At 48.5% G+C, this 13,464-nt stretch overlaps 1 non-coding gene across 1 annotated transcript; it reads left to right on the top strand.

Annotated features, from left to right (window-relative positions):
• Window positions 1–252: 252 nt before the first annotated feature.
• TRNAT-AGU lies at window positions 253–326 on the top strand. Its single transcript has one exon. It is a non-coding gene; the product is annotated as a tRNA-Thr (tRNA).
• Window positions 327–13,464: the final 13,138 nt, after the last annotated feature.

Below are 13,464 nucleotides of genomic sequence, written 5' to 3'. Positions count from 1 at the left end.
AAAAGCCTCACGAGACGTCGGACTTAGAGAATTTCCCCTCCGTGCAGCCCTTACATACGGGTCTCTGTACAGTATTTAAACATAGTTTTGAACGAGGCGCGATTCGCCCAACCCTCGTCATCAGTGTTAACGTCTTGGTAAAACCGACTTAAGCCTCATTCACATGTCAATGTTCCATGTACGTGTTCTGTACGTGTTCTCCAGCACATGTCCCCCCTTTATTTAAGGCCTCATGCACATAAACGTAAGTCTGGTGCTGTGGCTTAGTTGGTTAAAGCGCCTGTCTAGTAAACAGGAGATCCTGAGTTCAAATCTCAGCAGTGCCTGTTCCTTTTATTGGGCAGACTAGATGGGCCAAATGGTTCTTATCTGCCGACACATTCTATGTTTCTATGTTTCCGTGTCCGTTCCGTTTTTTTTTTGAGGAAAGGATGCAGACCCATTCATTCCAATGGGTCCGCAAAAAATGCGGACAGCACACCATGTGCTATTCGCATCCTTATGTCCGTCCATCCGTGTTTCATGGAAAAAAACTTACACACAGGCTAGAGATGAGCGAATCGAATACCACGAAGTGGAATTCGATGCGAATTTCAGGATAAATTCGATTCGACTAGAATCCAAATTTCCTCATGCTTCGTGTCAGCGAATCGATTTAACCTAAACTTACCGCCTCCATTTGCTCGCAACAGGCAGCCAGCCTCCATCTTGCTTGAAAATTTTGGCCGAAATCCCATGCGGCGCGAGATTACATCATCACGCCAGTCGGCGTAATTATATAATCGCGCGCCGCATGAGATTTCTGCCGAGATCTTCAAGCAAGATGGTGGTGGCAGACACGTCGCGAGCAAATGGAGGCAGTAAGTTTGATCTAATATTTTTTTTATTGTTAAAAACTGTGTGAAATTACACTCACATGCCGCAATCATGTATGAACGCGACATCTGAGGCGTACAATTACGGGGGGCGGCGCTATCGCAGCTCCCTGTCATTGAACCCGCTACTTACAAAAAAATGTGCTTTGTGACGAAGTAATTCTAAGAAATTCGCTCATCTCTAACACAGACCAAACACGGATCCTTCACAGACATCTTCACGGAGGCATCACTGACCACCTCTTCACGGATGTGAGTATGGACACGGATGTGTGAATGAGGCTTTGGGTGTATAAAAAGTTTACTAAGCGATGATAAAATGTATACGTACAAAAGATAACTCAAAGGCCTCATGCACACGCCCGTTGTTTGGGTCCGCATCCGAGCCGCCGTTTTGGTGGCTCGGTTGTGGACCCATTACCTTCAATGGGGCCGCAAAAGATGCGGAAAGCACTCTTTGTGCTGTCCGCACCCGTGGCTCCGTTCCGCGGGCCCGTTAAAAAAAATATAACATGTCCTATTCTTGTCCGTGCTTTGCGGACAAGAATAGGCATTTACATTGCTGGCGCCCGTTCCGTTCCTCAAATTGCGGAAGGCAACACGGACAACTTCCATTTTTTGCGCATCCGCGGTTTGCGGACTGCAAAAAATGGACGGCCGTGTGCATTAGGCCAAAGAGTAAAGTCCGATTGACCAGTCCCCTTCATGCTGATCCAGAGGATAGGTCATCAGTTTAAAAAAACTGCAGAACCCCTTTAAAGGCAGGTGCAATATATTGCTGTGTGCATCATTCAGAGTTAATCCGTTCTGTTCACGGCTTTCTGCTACTCATGATCAAGCATGTGCAATGCTGAGTTCCAGCGAGTTAGAACGTCGGGGATAAAGTGGGGTAGCTGTAGACTGTTCTGTTGCTGCAAGTCCAAGAGAGCGTTCCTCACCACATGAGAATGTCTGAAATGCGAGGAAAGTCTCCTGGACATTACCAGCACTTGCGGAAGCCTGTGAGAATCACAAGGAGTCTCCAACGTTCTTGACCGCCTGTGCTTTCAGAAGAGGTGGGTCTTGAGCTTCTTCCTGAAGGCTAGATGGTTTTCTTCTGAGCGGATCTCTGCAGGTAGAGTGTTCCATAGCCGGGGTCCTTGGACTGTGAACCTTCGTTCGCCTTTAGATTTGTAGCGGGTCTTGGGTATATGGAGGAGGTTCTGACTAGCTGACCGGAGGGGGCGACCTGGGGTGTAGTGCTTTATTTTTTCGCAGAGGTATTGGGGTGCTTTCCTTTTGTGTACATTTATGGGTGAGGCAGAGGGTCTTGAATTTGATCAGATCCTTCACGGGTAGCAAATGGAGGGTCTTCAAGGACGAAGTAATAGATTCCCAGTTTTTTTTTTCCAGTTATCAGTCTGGCGGCTGTGTTCTGGACAACTTGTAAACGTGAAATTTGGTATTTGGGAAGTCCTAGATAGAGGGAGTTTGCGTAGTCCAGTCGGGAATTGATGGTTATTCCAACTACTGCTGCTGCGTCTCCTTCAGGGATGAAGGGAATGAGTCTGCGCAGCAGGCGAAGAAGATAATGGGATCCACTGACTACTGATCCTATTTGTGCATCCATTGTCATGTCTGAGTCAAAGATGACTCCGAGGTTTTTGACTTTGGTGCTGGGAGTAATGGTTTGTCTGAGGATGGTGGGTGGCGTGCATGTCATGCTAGAGTTTTTGTTTCGGTTTGCATGAAGGAAGAGGAGTTCTGTTTTGGAACCATTGAGTTTGAGAGAGCTCTCAGTCATCCACTCGTCGATCAATGAGAGGCAGATTTCCAGGGCGTGGTATTGATCTTTTTTGTTGGTAATGCGTAAGTAAAGTTGGGTGTCATCAGCGTAAGAATGATAGAGCAGAGTCCCTTACGTCCTACCAGCAGCACAGATGGGGTTAACTGCCCCCCCCCCCCGTGGACTGGTAGGACCGGCTGAATTTTTAATGAGCCCAAAGAAGAACCAAAGAACAAACTCCAGCTCCCCTAAAGGGAGAGGTTCACCCCCCAGCCCTCCGTGTTTTTTTTCTGTCCTTTGGACAGGTGGACTGGCGAGTTTCTCTCCCCTCTCTTTGGGGGAACTGGAGGCCGTATTATTATATTGGGGTTTTATTAAATCCCCCATTTTGCCTCCTTTTTATTTTTTCTACAATAAGACATTGTAGGCAGCGCCGGCGCCGCCATGACCGTAAGTGACGCGCGGCCGGCAGCGACGTCACTTCCGGTCTCTCGGTTTTGTCCGGCAACGTTTTTTTTTTAAACAAAACTAGAGAGGTTACCGACCGGATATTTTTTCACAGGGGGGGGGGTGAGGTATTCCTCTTATTACTACAGTATTAGTATGCATTGTCATAAACAGTGGCAGTGACGTTTCAGGGGGAGGGATTGCTACAGGAAATTCCTCCCCTGGGCAATTCCTCCCCATTTTAAAGGGCTTCTGTCACCCCACTAAACAGTTTTTTTTTTTGTGTACTTATAATCCCTATACTGCGATTTATCCATACATAATGTGATTAATCATTTTGGTTCAGTAGATTCTGCTAAAAACGTACTTTTATAATATGTAAATTACCTGTCTACCAGCAAGTAGGGCGGCTACTTGCTGGTAGCAGCCGCATCCTCCTATCATAAGGCCCCCCTCTCCGCATGTTGATTGACAGGGCCAGCGGAAGGGATCTTTCTCTGGCTGGCCCTGTCTGCTATCAAGATCTCGCGCCTGCACCGTAACGGTATTCAATCGGCGCAGGCGCACTGAGAGGCGGACGCTCGCTCGGCCGCTCCATCCTCAATGCGCCTGCGCCGATGACGTCACATATACACCCGGCGCAGGCGCATTGAGAATGGAGCGGCCGAGCGAGCGTCCTCCTCTCAGTGCGCCTGCGCCGACTGAAGACAGGTACGGCGCAGGCGCCAGATTTTGAATGTAAACAGGGCCAGCAGAGAAAGATCCCGTCCGCTGGCCCTGTCAATCAACATGTGGAGGGGGCGTCATTATGATAGGAGGATGCGGCTGCTACCAGCAAGTAGCCGTCCTACTTGCTGGTAGACAGGTAATTTACATATTATAAAAGTACGTTTTTAGCATAATCTACTGAACCAAAATGATTAATCACATTATGTATGGATAAATCGCAGTATAGGGATTATAAGTACACAAAAAAAAAAAGTTTAGTGGGGTGACAGAAGCCCTTTAAGCTCCCTGGTCCCATCATTCTGTCTCTGGTTGCGCTGCTTTAACAAGCTAGCTCCAGAGTCCCTTTGTGCTTGACTGAGAGTTCTCTGTCTTTCTGATTGATTTCTTCAGCCACTAATTTTTCCAAAGTGTTGGTGGGCATACCGTTAGGTTAATTTTTGTGTTATAAACTCCCTGTCATTGGGCTTTAGGGATGTTTTAATCTTTTCTTTCGTTACAGTGATGGCTTCTCCTAGAGAGTCAGATCAGCAGCGGAAGTCTGCGGCCAAGAGGAAACACCTGGCCTGTTATGACTGCAACACGCCCTTAGACGACAGTTGCCCCTACTCCAGGTGTGACAGTTGCCGTTTCGGCACCGCCACGGAACCCACTATGCAGGACATGTACTAGTGGGCAAAGACATATGTAGACGACTCCATCAAGGGGGTTGTGCGGCTACTAAATGAGAGGCTACCGGTTCCCCCCCAGACTCCGATGGAGGTTGCCACCCCTACTGACAGACCCACGCCCCTCTCAGTGGGGTCATCTTCCTCTGAGGATGAAGAATCCTACCCGAAAAGACGCAGAAGTTATTGTAGTCCATCAGGTCGGGGGACCATGATGTTGACATAGGGGAGTCCTCCGATCCCGCCTGTCGGACTCAGCGGGTCTTTAAGGTGGATGAGACCCTTCTTTCTGTGATGCGCACAGAATGGAAAAAAACTGAAAAAGGTCAAGTCCTCACCCGAAGGTTTAAACTGATGTTCCCGATGGCTAAACCTTTGGTGGAATCATGGGGTTTCATTCCTAAGGTGGACAGGGCTATAGCCAAATTGTCCAGGCGCACTCTGGTCCCTGCGGACGATGGGTCTAGCCTGCAGGACCCTCTTGATAGGAGGGCAGAGTGCACCCTGAGAAGGAGCTACTCGGCCGCCGCAGCCTCGGCCTCAACATCTATTGCAGCCACGGAGGTCACTTCCTTTTTGCGTATTAGGCTAAATCAGATCCAAACAGATGTCAACCAGAGTGTCTCCTGGGACGATATCCTGGCCGCATTCAAATCAATTAATTTGGCCATGGACTTCTTCTGTGACACGTCCCAGTTACAGCTGAAGTTGGCAGCCAAGACAATGGCACTAGTGTCGGCTGCCAGGAGACCTCTATGGCTGAAACCCTGGAATGCGCATAACGCCTCTAAGTATAACTTGTGTGGGCTTTCTTTCGAGCCGGACCGCTTGTTCGGTTCGGAATTAGATAACATCATGGAGGGACTCTCCGATAAAAAGGAGAAGAGTCTCCCCCAACAGCCCTTTCGGGCTCGGGGCAGGCAAGATCGCGGAGGCAGATCCGGAAAGCAGGCCAGACGTAGAGGGGGGGGGGAGTCTAGAAGATTTTCGAGACGCTCCCGCAAACCCACCAAAGAGGCAAAACCCTCCTGACTATGGGCCTCTAAGAGGCTCTTGGTTAAACCCTGCTGCCCCTGTCGTTACGCCTCTGGATTTTCCCGTACCCCTCCCTCAACTTCCCGTGGGGGGTCGTCTCTCCCATTTCAAGCATGTATGGGCCCAGGAAATTTCAGACCCCTGGGTTCAAAGCATAGTTTCTGCTGGTTATCTAATAGATCTCGTTTCTCTCCCCCCAGAAAGATTCATCGCCACTCAAAGTTTTCTGCCGGCCAAACAGAAGAGCTTAGAGTCCTATATCCAGGACTACATTTCCAAGGGAGCCCTAGAGGAGGTACCGGCAGGGGAGAGGGGTCTAGGGATTTATTCTCCAGTATTCCTGCTGCCCAAGAAAACAGGAGATCTCCGGATGATCATAGATTTGAGATTTCTCAATCGATTCGTAAGGAGAACCAGGTTCCGGATGGAAACCATAAGGTCAGTCAGCCACATCCTCAGCCCTGGGGACGTGATGGCTACTCTGGACCTTTAACGATGCTTACCTCCACATCCCGATCCACCCCTCCTCTCGGAAATCTCTCAGGATCGTGGTCCAGATTTCAGGAGTGCGCAGGCATTTTCAATTTGCCGCCCTCCCTTTCGGAATCTCATCTGCCCCTCTTATCTTCACCAAGGTGGTAGTGTCGGTGGTGGCAGCTCTGAGACTTCAGAGACTGACCATTGTTCCCTACTTGGACGATTGGCTTCTTCTAGCCTCTTCGGTCCCAATACTTTCTCATCATCTTCATGTCGCAATTTCCTTTCTGCTCGACCTAGGCTGGATCATCAACTGGCAGAAGTCGAACGTGAGCCCATCGACTTCAATCCATTATTTAGGATTCGTGGTCGACTCTCTGGAGATGTCCCTCCAGTTGACGCCAGAAAGAGGAGCGCAGATTCAGGACCTGGCAAGGTTCCTTTCCGTCCCACAACGAGTCTCCATCCGGACTCTCATGAAGATGCTGGGGCTCATGTCAGTGGCTGCGGATGCAGTCCCTTGGGCTTTATGGCACCTCCGTCCTCTTCAATCGGAGGTCTTAGACAAATGGAACGGCAGCCCTGCGGGGCTAGATTCCCTGTGCTCCCTATCCAACCAAACCCGGAATTCCCTCAGATGGTAGTTCCATCTACCAGCGGGAAAGTCTATGACCCAACCAGATTGGCTCATATTGACAACAGACGCGTCCCTTGTAGGCTGGGGCGCCAATTTAGACAAATCCCCAGTTCGGGGATCTTGGTCTCCACAGGGCCAGCAGAGAAAGATCCCGTCCGATGGCCCTGTCAATCAACATGTGGAGGGGGCGTCATTATGATAGGAGGATGCGGCTGCTACCAGCAAGTAGCCGTCCTACTTGCTGGTAGACAGGTAATTTACATATTATAAAAGTATGTTTTTAGCAGAATCTACTGAACCAAAATGATTAATCACATTATGTATGGATAAATCGCAGTATAGGGATTATAAGTACACAACAAAAAGTTTTAGTGAGGTGACAGAAGCCCTTTAACCGCCTCCGGACCGCCTAACGCAGGATCGCGTTCCGGAGGCGGCAGTCTCAGGCAGAGTCACGCATCGGTGCGTCATCTTGCGAGACGCGAGATTTCGCCCAAAGCCGGCCCGCGCACGCCGGCAAAAGTTAGAGGGGTATTACATCACCAGCCTGCCAGCCAATGATCGTCGCTGGCAGGCTGGCGATTTAAAAAAAAACGAATCACAAGCCATATAACACCTTATATTTATAAATATAAGGTGTTAAATGGCTTCTGTGCTCCTCTGCTGGTCTTTTTGGTCGGTTGGTCCCAGCAGAGGAGCACACATCACTGTGAGTACACCCAACACCACACAGCCCCCAGATCACCCCCCATCACCCCAATTAACTCCTTGATCGCCCCTGTCAATCACCTAGTGAAAGGGAAAAAAGTGATCAGTGTAAATTGTCACTTTTTTTTTCCACTGGTATTGACTGTTAGGTTTTAGGATAGTTTAGGCCCCTTGGTTAGGTAGTTAGCGATCGTTTAGCGCCCAGCCCACCGCACCGCAGTCGCTGATTAGCGTATCGCTAATCAGCATTTGTACTGTTATAGTATCTGTAAGTGATCAGAACTGATCACAGTCAGATCTATAATAGTATTAGTGTCACCTTAGTTCGCCCTCCACCCAAAACGCAGTGTTTGCCCGATCAGGCCTGATCGGTCACCCACACGTGCATTCACCCACGCCCGCCCTGCCGCAGTGACAAAAAAATTATAATTTTTTGATCACTGCACAATCACTTTACAAGCGCTGCGGCGATAAAAAAATCAGTTTTGATATAACCCATTTGTAAGACAGGCTTGCTTTTTTTCTTGGGTAGTCTCAGGGAATACCCCTAAATTTAGTAGTCCAAATGTCAAACAGGGGGTATTCTTCTGAAGAGGCCTACAGGCTTCTGACCCAGTCGGATGAGGAATGGGAACTCTCATCTGACGAATCCAGCGGGTCAGAATATGAACCTGTAGAAAGCAGTGGCAGTCTGACCCAAAGTTCGGACGAGGAGGTTGAGGTCCCTGATAGCATCAGGCGTACCCGGCCCCTTGTTGCTAGACCACAGGTTGTGCAGGATCCGCTTCAAGGGCAGCAGAGTGGGGCTGGCGCTGTCGGATTACGTGGTGAGGCATACACCAGCAGCGCAGCCCACCCTGGACCTAGTACCAGCACTGCCGTACAACATGGTGAAGTGGCGAGCACCAGAAAGGCAGTTGAAGCTGGTACGGTGGCACGTGCAATAGTTACCCCGTCGCAGCCACCGCAAAGACAGGCCCGTAGAGCCCCTAGAGTCCCTGAGGTGCTGGAAAACCCTGATTGGCAGTCCCCAACTTCAGCCGCACCTGTAGTTCCCCCTTTCACCGCCCAGTCTGGAGTTCGGGTTGAGACAGCTCAGATCGGTTCGGCACTGGGATTTTTTGAGCTGTTCAAGACTGTGGAGTTCTTGGACATAGTCGTGGCAGAAACAAATCAGTATGCCACTCAATTTATAGCCGCCAACCCGGGAAGCTATTATGCCCAGCCTTTCCGGTGGAAACCCGTCCAAGTTTCCGAATTAAAAAGTTTTCTGGGCCTTCTCCTCAACATGGGTCTAACCAAAAAGCATGAATTGCGGTCATATTGGTCCACGAACTCAATTCATCACTTGCCCATGTTCTCTGCTGCTATGTCCAGGGCACGATTTGAGGCCATCCTGCGTTTCCTGCACTTTAGCGACAACACCACCTCCCGTCCCAGAGGCCACCCAGCTTTTGACCGCCTCCACAAAATTTGGCCCCTCATAGACCACTTCAACAACAAATTTGCAGATTTGTATACCCCTGAGCAAAACATCTGCGTAGACGAGTCCCTTATACATTTTACCGGGCGCCTTGGCTTCAAACAATACATCCCAAGCAAGCGCGCCCGGTATGGAGTCAAATTGTATAAGCTCTGTGAAAGGGCCACAGGCTATACCCACAAATTTCGGATCTATGAGGGTAAATATCAGACCCTGGAGCCGGTCGGTTGCCCTGACTACCTGGGGAGCAGTGGGAAGACAGTCTGGGACTTGGTGTCACCCTTATTTGGCAAGGGGTACCATCTTTATGTGGACAATTTTTACACAAGTGTGCCCCTCTGCAGGCATTTGTTCCTAGAACAGATTGGCTGCTGTGGCACCGCGCGACCTACTTGCCGGAGCTTCCCCCAACGGCTCGTTACCACCCGTCTTGCAAGGGGGGAGAGGGCTGCCTTGTGTAACGAAGAACTGCTCGCGGTGAAATGGAGAGACAAGCGTGACGTTTACATGCTCTCCTCCATTCACGCAGACATGACAATACAAATAGAACGGGCAACCAGTGTGATTGAAAAGCCCCTCTCAGTCCACGACTATAACCTTCACATGGGAGGGGTGGACTTCAATAACCAGATGTTGGCTCCTTATTTAGTTTCCCGACGCACCAGACGCTGGTATAAGAAGGTGTCTGTATATTTGATTCAATTGGCTGCATATAATAGTTTTGTTCTCTACAGTAAGGCAGGGAGAACAGGATCCTTCCTCAAATTTCAGGAAGAGATCATCGAGAACCTCCTGTATCCAGGAGGTTCCGTGGCCCCATCCAGCCAGTGTAGTGAGCCGTCTACACGAGCGACATTTCCCCAATATCGTTGCTGGTACCTCAACCCAACCGTCACCCCGAAAAAGATGTTGTGTCTGTAGCAGGAGTGGAATAAGGCGTGACACCCGCTATTTCTGTCCTGACTGCCCTGACCACCCTGCCCTATGCTTAGGGGAGTGTTTCCGGAAGTACCACACACAGGTACACTTAGCATAGGGATTGCATCTCACAGGACAGGCACACAGGGCTATTAGGGCCCTTTCACTCACAGCTGCTGCAAACCTCTCCTTTCACCTGGGACAAAGTGCATAATGTACTTCGCCACATCTTTGGGCGATTTGCGCTTTGCACATTGTCCTATGGGGAAGGAGAGGTTTGTCCTATAAAGGTAAAAAAAAAAAAAAAATCACCGGTAAGCAAAAAAGTTTACGTTCTGTTCAAAAAGTTAAATAAAGTTTATATGTTCCGTTCAAATGTCATTATAAAGTTAATAAATTTATTGCGTTGCGGCCTGGTTTTTTCTTTTTTTTTTTTTTACCTTCCAGGTGGACCAACCGGTCGACTAGCTGCAGCACTGATGTGCATTCTGACAGAAGCATTGCGCTGCTGTCAGATTACACAAAAGTCGGTGTATGCGGCGCTGCAAGACCAGATTTCTCCTCTGCAGTAAAAGATACGTTTGCTGAGGCATATGAGCTGAGGGGGCGGCGTTGTTCATATGCTTTGGCAAACACTTTGTATATAAAAAAAAAAAAAATCCCGGCAATGATTTATTCATCCACATCGATTGATATGAATGGAGAAATCTGGTTTGCCAGGGCATACGGGCTAAGTGGGTATGGATGTTGGGCGGAGCTCCTGTGTCCTGGCAGACGCCTTTCCCCTTTGGCAGAGATTTTTTCATCCACATTGATCGATGCGAATGAAGAAATCTGTGCCGTTCATTTTTTCTTTCAGCCCAGAGGCTGAACGGAAAAAAAAAATCTCATTACCCGTATGCTCAATATAAGGAGAATAGCAGAAACTCCTAATGCTGGACATACATGGCATTTTAGGGGCCCTAATGCGTGAGAAGTAGTTTGAAATCAAAATGTGTAAAAAATGCCCTGTGAAATCCGAAAGGTGCTCTTTGGAATGTGGGCCCCTTTGCCCACCTAGGCTGCAAAAAAGTGTCACACATCTGGTATCCCCGTACTCAGGAGAAGTTGGGCAATGTGTTTTGGGGTGTCATTTTAAATATACCCATGCTGGGTGAGAGAAATATCTCTCTAAAAGACAACTTTTCCCATTTTTTTTATACAAAGTTGGCATTTGACCGAGATATTTCTCTCACCCAGCATGGGTATATGTAAAATGACACGCCAAAACACATTGCCCAACTTCTCCTGAGTACGGCGATACCAGATGTGTGACACTTTTTTGCAGCCTAGGTGGGCAAATGGGCCCACATTCCAAAGAGCACCTTTCGGATTTCACAGGGCATTTTTTACAGATTTTGATTTCAAACTACTTCCCACACATTAGGGCCCCTAAAATGCCAGGGCAGTATAACTACCCCACAAGTGACCCCATTTTAGAAAGAAGACACCCCAAGGTATTTCGTGATGGGCATAGTGAGTTCATGGAAGTTTTTATTTTTTGTCACAAGTTAGTGGAATATGAGACTTTGTAAGAAAAAAAAAATCATAATTTTCCGCTAACTTGTGACAAAAAATAAAAAGTTCTATGAACTCACTATGTCCATCAGCGAATACCTTAGGGTGTCTACTTTCTGAAATGGGGTTATTTGTGGGGTTTTTCTACTGTCTGGACATTGTAGAAACTCAGGAAACATGACAGGTGCTCAGAAAGTCAGAGCTGCTTCAAAAAGCGGAAATTCACATTTTTGTACCATAGTTTGTAAACGCTATAACTTTTACCCAAACCATTTTTTTTTTACCCAAACATTTTTTTTTTAATCAAAGACATGTAGAACAATAAATTTAAAGAAAAATTTATATATAGATGTAGTTTTTTTAAAAAAAAATTACAACTGAGAGTGAAAAATTTCACGATAAATTTAAAAAAAAAGTAAAAATGTCAGCAGCAATGAAATACCACCAAATGAAAGCTCTATTAGTGAGAAGAAAAGGAGGTAAAATTCATTTGGGTAGTAAGTTGCATGACCGAGCAATAAACGGTGAAAGTAGAGTAGTGCAGAAGTGTAAAAAGTGGTCTGATCATTAAGGGTGTTTAAGCTAGGGGAGCTGAGGTGGTTAAGCTCCCTGGTCCCATAATTCTGTCTCTGGTTGCGCTGCTTTAACAAGCTAGCTCCAGAGTCTCTTTGTGCTTGACTGAGAGTTCTCTGTCTTTCTGATTGATTTCTTCAGCCACGAATTTTTCCAAAGTGTTGGTGGGCATACCGTTAGGTAAATTTTTGTGTTATAAACTCCCTGTCATTGGGCTTTAGGGATGTTTTAATCTTTTCTTTCGTTACAGTGATGGCTTCTCCTAGAGAGTCAGATCAGCAGCGGAAGTCTGCGGCCAAGAGGAAACACCTGGCCTGTTATGACTGCAACACGCCCTTAGACGACAGTTGCCCCTACTCCAGGTGTGACAGTTGCCGTTCCGGCACCGCCACGGAACCCACTATGCAGGACATGTACCAGTGGGCAAAGACATATGTAGACGACTCCATCAAGGGGGTTGTGCGGCTACTAAATGAGAGGCTACCGGTTCCCCCCCAGACTCCGATGGAGGTTGCCGCCCCTACTGACAGACCCACTCCCCTCTTAGTGGGGTCATCTTCCTCTGAGGAGGAAGAATCAACTTCGTGTTTTTTCCTACCCGAAAAGACGCAGAAGTTATTGAAGTCCATCAGGTCGGGGGACCATGATGTTGACATAGGGGAGTCCTCCGATCCCGCCTGTCGGACTTAGCGGGTCTTTAAGGCAGATGAGACCCTTCTTTCTGTGATGCGCACAGAATGGAAAAAAAACGGAAAAAGGTCCAGTCCTCACCCAAAGGTTTAAACTGATGTTCCCGATGGCTAAAACCCCTGGTGGAATCATGGGGTTTCATTCCTAAGGTGGACAGGGCTATAGCCAAATTGTCCAGGCGCACTCTGGTCCCTGCGGACGATGGGTCTAGCCTGCAGGACCCTCTTGATAGGAGGGCAGAGTGCACCCTGAGAAGGAGCTACTCGGCCGCCGCAGCCTCGGCCTCAACATCTATTGCAGCCACGGAGGTCACTTCCTTTTTGCATATTAGGCTGAATCAGATCCAAACAGATGTCAACCAGAGTGTCTCCCGGGACGATATCCTGGCCGCATTTAAATCAATTAATTTGGCCATGGACTTCTTATGTGACACGTCCCAGTTACAGCTGAAGTTGGCAGCCAAGACAATGGCACTAGTGTCGGCTGCCAGGAGACCTCTATGGCTGAAACCCTGGAATGCGGATAACGCTTTCGAGCCGGACCGCTTGTTCGGTTCGGAATTAGATAACATCATGGAAGGACTCTCCGATAAAAAGGGGAAGAGTCTCCCCTAACAGCCCTTTCGGGCTCGGGGCAGGCAAGATCGCGGAGGCAGATACGGACAGCAGGCCAGAAGTAGAGATTGGGGGGGGCAGTCTAAAAGATTTTCGAGACGCTTCCGCAAACCCACCAAGGAGGCAAAACCCTCCTGACTATGGGCCTCTCAGAGGCTCTTGGTTAAACCCTGCTGCCCCTGTCGTTACGCCTCTGGATTTTCCCGTACCCCTCCCCCAACTTCCCGTGGGGGGGTCGTCTCTCCCATTTCAAGCATGTATGGGCCCAGGAAATTTCAGACCCCTGGGTTC

The sequence above is a fragment of the Bufo bufo genome, chromosome 1, assembly GCF_905171765.1.
Source record: "Bufo bufo chromosome 1, aBufBuf1.1, whole genome shotgun sequence".
In the NCBI taxonomy this organism is placed as follows: Eukaryota; Metazoa; Chordata; class Amphibia; order Anura; family Bufonidae; genus Bufo; species Bufo bufo.
This window is presented reverse-complemented; position numbering and strand designations above follow the sequence as displayed.